Genomic DNA, 6,547 nt, shown 5'->3' with positions numbered 1-6,547 from the left:
TGGAATCTAACAGGTATTATTTAGTAATATTGTTTCAGGTAGTATCTTTAATAGGCGTTTATCACTTGTGCCTATAACTGGGAACAGGGCCTCAGTGGAGGTACATGAGTTGGAGTATATGAGACTGTCGAGATCAGAGAAACTCAGCACCCCTGTGTCACAGTCCAAACAAACTCTGATCCTCTTGATCCTATTCCTCACTGAAAGAACAGAGGCTGAATTTGATGGTGAGGATGCTTTGTATTTACCTTTACAAAACTCCATTGTCCATAACCCAGAGTGCGAGCCTAAATGTCCTTTCCTTTGGACTGACTCTGGTGCCACGCCCAGTATCCAGTGTGAACTGTGTCCAAGTTCAACTTCCCAGCTGTGAAGCCCTGAGTTAAATCCCTGAGAGCCGAGGGTGATGCAGAAGCTGTCAAATCTCTCCGGGTTGTTGGGACACTCTACTGTCCGTCCCTGTTTAACACTGCTCAGATCTTCAGACAGGTTGAGTCTTGGATGGGCAGTGTTTGGATCCAGAATCACAGGAGTATACGAGCTGGCCTCAGCCATCTTGTTCAAGATGTTGAAGGTCAGATTGCCCAGGTGTTTGGCCTGGTCCAGCAAAACCCCTAGAAGAAGCTCTGGATCACCCATCAGGGGATGCTCCTGGACCTGTTCTGCTGTAGCCTTGTAGTTGTTTAAGAAGAAGGTGTCTTCAGCTCTCAGCTCTTCCTCTGTCGCTCTGATAATTTGCGAAAGAGCTGCTATCTCTCTTCTCAGAACGTCCATCTTCTCCTTCAGCACCTCACGCTTCCGCCTTTCTTCTGCACTCACAGCAGCGATCCTGGCCTTCTCTTCCTCTTCTAGAAACTTGTGAAGCCTCTTGAACTGCTTCTTAATCTGCTTCTTTGTGTCTTGAGCCTGGACTTTAACATGTTCTGTTGTTTGGGTGTAGTTTCCTTTAGTTTGTTTCAAGAGCTTCAGCTTCTCCTGTAAAGGCCTCAGGTGTTTTTGAAGCTCGTCTCTGTGATCACGTGCAGCTTCATCAACGGGTCTGAACTTGTGATCCGCGTGATTTTCGGAGTCTCTGCAGATTAAGCACACTGGTTCCTGGTGGTCCAAACAGAAAAGTTTGAGTTTCTCTGAGTGCAGGCGGCACAGAGCCTCAGACCTCACACAGATTCTTCAGTGCCAAGTTGCAAGGTGGGTGTTTCTTCCCAGATATGCGCTCACAAACAGGACACTCGAGTGCTTCTTTCCTTCTCCACCATCTCCGGAGGCAGACTTTACAGAAGCTGTGGCTACAGGAAAGAAGAACTGGATCTTTAAAGATATCACAGCACACGGGACAGTGGAGGTTGGCCTCTGATCCGGAGGCCATTTTCTCTCTGAGTGAAGCCAAAAACACAACAAGCAGGTTGCCAAAAGTGTTTCGCTTAATTCTATAGCAATACTTCCCGTCGGGATTTCACTCGGGCTGCAGTATTCCAGTTTGGCTCCCTGTACCACCACCCCGCTCAGATGCAGGTTATGTCTGGTGCGTCTCCTTCCAGTGGAAACATAATAACTTGAGTGAGTCAGAGAATGGGAGGTGCTTTCTCAGTGGTTTTCCTCTAAATGCTCAGCTGTAATAAACCAGGGGTGTATTTCATTTCTCTGTGTTAGCGTAATTGGTTTGATGGATACTGCCATTTTCCTTCAGGGCACGCTGACTCATGCTGGCAGACTGATCTTGGATCTCTTTGCCAATCAGAAACTAAATACATTAAGCTCAAGAGTGTGTTTTTAGTGTTTTAAAGGTTAACGCCACCGGTTACATATCATGAGGAGTAGAAAGGTTTTTTGAACCAGGGGTTTGGTTTAGTTTAAGAATAAATAAAATATAATTTTATTTCTTTTAAATGCTCAGTGTAGCACTATCCACTAACTATAATGCTAAATGCTAATTCTGTAGTACAAAATCTATATGTGCAGACATAGTTGGGAAATTTATTTCAATTTTAATTCCATTTCAATGCACTTCAGTTTAAAACCACAACAAACGTAACAGTCAGACGGTCAGAATTTAGTGTGAACAGCATGAAAACATGGATCCATCCTACCTACCTCGGATTAAAGGTTCAGGATGCTGGTGGTGGTGTAAGGATGTGTGGAATATTTTCTTGGGGCTTGTTACCAATAAAGCATTATTTAAATGCAACAGCTTATTGCTGTATATTATTGCTGACCATGCCCATCCTTTTATAACCATAGTGTGAAGCAGGCCTACAGGACTGTGGTGCACTGACAAGAATAGTAAAATATTCATAGAAGTTGCACAAAAATTTGAAGATTACAGTTTTGAAAATACAACCGTGAGCATTTTATCCTGCACTTATTGCAATACATTATCAGCTAACTGTCAGGCTTAATTAGCAAGCTGTCTTCATATACCATATGGATGCACAGACACACATATCTGCTAATTAGTGCCAAGTAACAGTCTAATAAAACACTCAAATTTCATTTTTTTATAAGCTTCTAAACATGTTTTTTGATGCTGTAAAGTTAACCATTTTAACACAAGAGTCTGTGGAGACTGCTTATTTTTGGAGCCAACCTTAAGTGGCCGCTAGACAAATTGCAGTTTTTGCCACTTGCACGCAAGGAAGGCAACTGAGACTAAGAGAACAAAAACTAGAAACAGTGGCAACACAAAGAGTACTAAATAGAGACCACTGCAGTCAGACAGTGAACAAAAAGAAACTGTGGAGTACATCAGGGGCGATTCTAGAATCAGAGCTTTGGGGGTGCTGAGCACCCAGAGAGCTGCCCAGCCAGGCAAGATAAACCTGTCTCTGTCAGTCCCTGCAACCTTAAATGTTGTCCCGAGTTCTCTCTGACTGTCACTTTGGTGCATTTAAACCCCTGTTCCTCCCTGTCCTCATCGTCTGTTGTATTCATCTCCATTATCAGTCATCATAATTTTACCATCTCTGTGTAAGTCTGCAAATTTCTTTATTATATCATAAGATTCTTAAATTCATCAAGTCTCTCTGTGCCTGGGTCCTCGTCACAAAACATGACATCACTGTTTTGTACATTTTAACACAATTTAATCCCACATTTGTGAAAGAAAAGCAAAACACTTTTTTGAAAAGTCTGTAACAAAACCATCAAATCTGATAAAGGTTATTTAAAAGAAGTAAAAGAAGAATGGATTGGAATAAAAAAAATACATATCCTAACCTTAATTACTGGGAGAATAATGAATGATGCTCATAGTGAGTAAAAAGTAAACTGAGTGCATTTTTTGGACAGAGATTCACATTTAATGTGTATGTATAATATAACACAGATACATAAAAAACACTCCCGAAACAGAATAAATTGTTACAAATAAATTATTACAAAATATTAATAAAAACTATAAAAATGGAGGCAACTTTGCCTGTGGTAGAATGTATACAATGTGTACAATGTATGCAGATACTAATTTTACTAATTTAATAATACTAATTTTCTGTTGTAAGATTTATGAGTTTCATGCTTTCATAGTGGTACTTAGGAGAGCTTGACATTTTTATCAGGTAGTCCACACTGTAAAAAGTTTGAGAAACACTGAGAAGTGTATGTGTGCTTTTGGAAGACATTTAAAGCTGCTGTACAGAATCTTTGAAACAAGCTTAAAACATTTTTTTGAATATAAACAGAGCATCTGCTTCTCTTTACAGCTCCTCCCTCCACCAGGGCTGTTTGGCACTTTCTGACAGTGTGCAAATGTGATGTACGTACTGCGGCAGTCATACAGACAACTGGACGGTCCAAAAGCTGGCCTACCTATTACTGGCTGAGGTTTTAGTAGAGTTGTGGCTGAACCACATAAAAATATATCATTAATTTTAATCTCCCCGATCAATGATAATGTTATGTTGGAATGTTGTTAAAGAGGGTCAAAATGTTTCAACCCAGTTTGTTTTGCAGATTCTGTACAGCAGCTTTAATATAGGGAGGACACAACTTCCAGATTGTGTGAGTTTCTGTTGTGCCTGTCACTGTTCCCTGTCTGTTTTCTTACCTGGTTCTTCCTGACCTTGCCCTTTCTCCTCACATTCTCCTCTTTCCTCTCTCCCTCTTTGGACTGACAATCATACACAAATAGATTGTATTAAATTAGATGAAAATTAAATTAATATGAAAAAATACTATTAAGATCACTAATAAAAAAGTCCTCTCTCAGTGTACTTTCAACCAAAAGGCAAATAACCAAACCACATGAACATCTAATAAAAGATATAAATACTGAAACACTGATTTGATCTCTGTACGCACACACGCACACACACACACAACAGGAGTTATAAGGTTAATGGACATTCAGTCAGTTAGCTAGTTAGTATCCATTTAACTCAGGACAGTGGTAACAACTTTAGGCTACGGAAAATTTAAAGTTTTAGATTTTTAAATAGGCTGTATACATTTCAATGGGAGCAACAGGACGGTGAAATGTCGCTGAATTTACTACAGAGCAGGACGGATTGTAGGGTAGCAAACATTGTCGGAAAACACGTTTTCAACACTGCAGGTTACCTGGTGTAATGTTTTTCAGTTAAAAAGAAACATGGTCTGACTCCTACCAACTATATAAAGAGTAACTAAAGGGTAATTGCAGCTAATATGTCCTGTTTTAAGCCAGGCATTCACACCTCCGCTCCGCTGTGTCTCAGCCACCATCGCTCTGGCAGCAAGAGCGCTAGAGCCAGAGCAGGTGAGAGCTGGAACAAACCATTTTGGGAGGGGGGTTATCTATACTTTTGTTGTTAAAATGTTACGTCTCAAACAAGTACAGTACTGTATGCTTTTTATATTTTTAGTAGTGTGTCACACAAACAGCAATTATTGTCAAAAAAAGTAAGAAATCTTTGGGGGTGCTTTGATTCATTTTGGGGGTGCTGAAGCACCCCCAAAAATGGGCTAAAATCGCCCCTGGAGTACATACAAACAGTTGAGCACCTGGATGATTGACACCAGTTGGGAAAAGTTCAGGGATTACAAAACAGACGAGGAAATGACAGAAACGGTTTTAGACCTTATTTTTTACTGCACTCTTCTTCTGAAGTTAGTTATTTCTTATATAAACACTCTTTTTCATAATTTTGAAACATTGCAGCAGAAATATGAATTTCCTTATGTTTGAGCATGCACCAAGAAATCCCAAATCCAAGTGACTTCTTCAGCCTTAATGACTGCAGGTTTGCCCAACCTTACAAACAGTACATGTGTATAATGACTGAAACTAGCACCATTGATGAACAATGGGCTGTGAGGTGAGTTTTTTGATCATTAATATTCAAACTGTCATTACCATTGATCAACAACCACTGATCAATCACAATTGATCAATGAGTACCATTCACAGAGAGTTGGGGAATGGCTGCAATCACAGCATTTTAAGATGGTGAAAGATGTATACTTCTTCGGTCTTTCCCTTTTCATGTAAATGGCCTCCCTGACTGCCCGCTCAAAACAGCGTTCCTCCCTGTCCAGGATCAGCAGAATCAACTTTCTGGGACTTCAAATTTAGGTTTCATGAGTTCCAGCTGAGTTCAGTCTGGAAATCCAAGCTTGGTGTTAAACCTTTAACAACAAACGAATAAATCCTAGCACGATATGCAAATACAGATGTACAGTATACAGATGTTTTACCATGATGTCATACCATGATTATAAAGCCCTTATATAGTGGGATGAAAAAGTTTGGGCAACCTTGTTAATAGTCATTATTTTCCTGTATAAATCGTTGGTTGTTACAATAAAAAATGTCAGTTAAATATATCATATAGGAGACACACAGTGATATTTGAGAAGTGAAATGAAGTTTATTGAATTTACAGAAAGTGTGCAATAATTGTTTAAACAAAATCAGGCAGGTGCATAAATTTGGGCACCACAAAAAAATAAATGAAATCAATATTCAGTAGATCTGCCTTTTGCCGAAATTACAGCCTCTAAACACTTCCTGTAGGTTCCAGTGAGAGTCTGGATTGTGGTTGAAGGTACTTTGGACCATTCTTCTTTACAAAATATCTCTAGTTCATAAAGGTTTGATGGCTTCCGAGCATGGACAGCTCTCTTTAACTCGCACCACAGGTGTTCAATAATATTCAGGTCTGGGCTGAGATGGCCGTTCCAGAACATTGTACTTGTTCCTCTGCATGAATGCTTTAGTGGATTTTGAGCAGTGTTTCGGGTCGTTGTCTTGTTGAAAGATCCAGCCCCGGCGCAGCTTCAGCTTTGTCACTGATTCCTGGACATTGGTCTCCAGAATCTGCTGATGCTGAGTGGAATCCATGTGTCCCTCAAGATTCCCAGTCCCTGCACTGGCCACACAGCCCCACAGCTGATGGAAACACCACCATATTTTACTGTAGGTAGCAGGTGTTTTTCTTGGAATGCTGTGTTCTTTTTCCTCCATGCATAACGCCCCTTGTTGTGCCCAAATAACTCAATTTTACTTTCATCAGTCCACAGCACCTTATTCCAGAATGAAGCTGGCTTGTCCAAATGTGCTTTAGCAGCTCTG

General features: G+C 40.3%; 1 pseudogene; it reads right to left on the bottom strand.

Moving 5' to 3' along the window:
- LOC102800173 (nuclear factor 7, ovary-like) lies at window positions 1-1,366 on the bottom strand (annotated as a pseudogene).
- Between the last annotated feature and the right edge of the window lie 5,181 nt (window positions 1,367-6,547).

This window comes from Neolamprologus brichardi, chromosome 15, assembly GCF_056152115.1.
Source record: "Neolamprologus brichardi isolate AB-2024 chromosome 15, ASM5615211v1, whole genome shotgun sequence".
Lineage (NCBI taxonomy): Eukaryota > Metazoa > Chordata > Actinopteri > Cichliformes > Cichlidae > Neolamprologus > Neolamprologus brichardi.
Note: the sequence above shows the minus strand (reverse complement) of the source record. Positions and strands in the feature narration are given on the sequence as shown.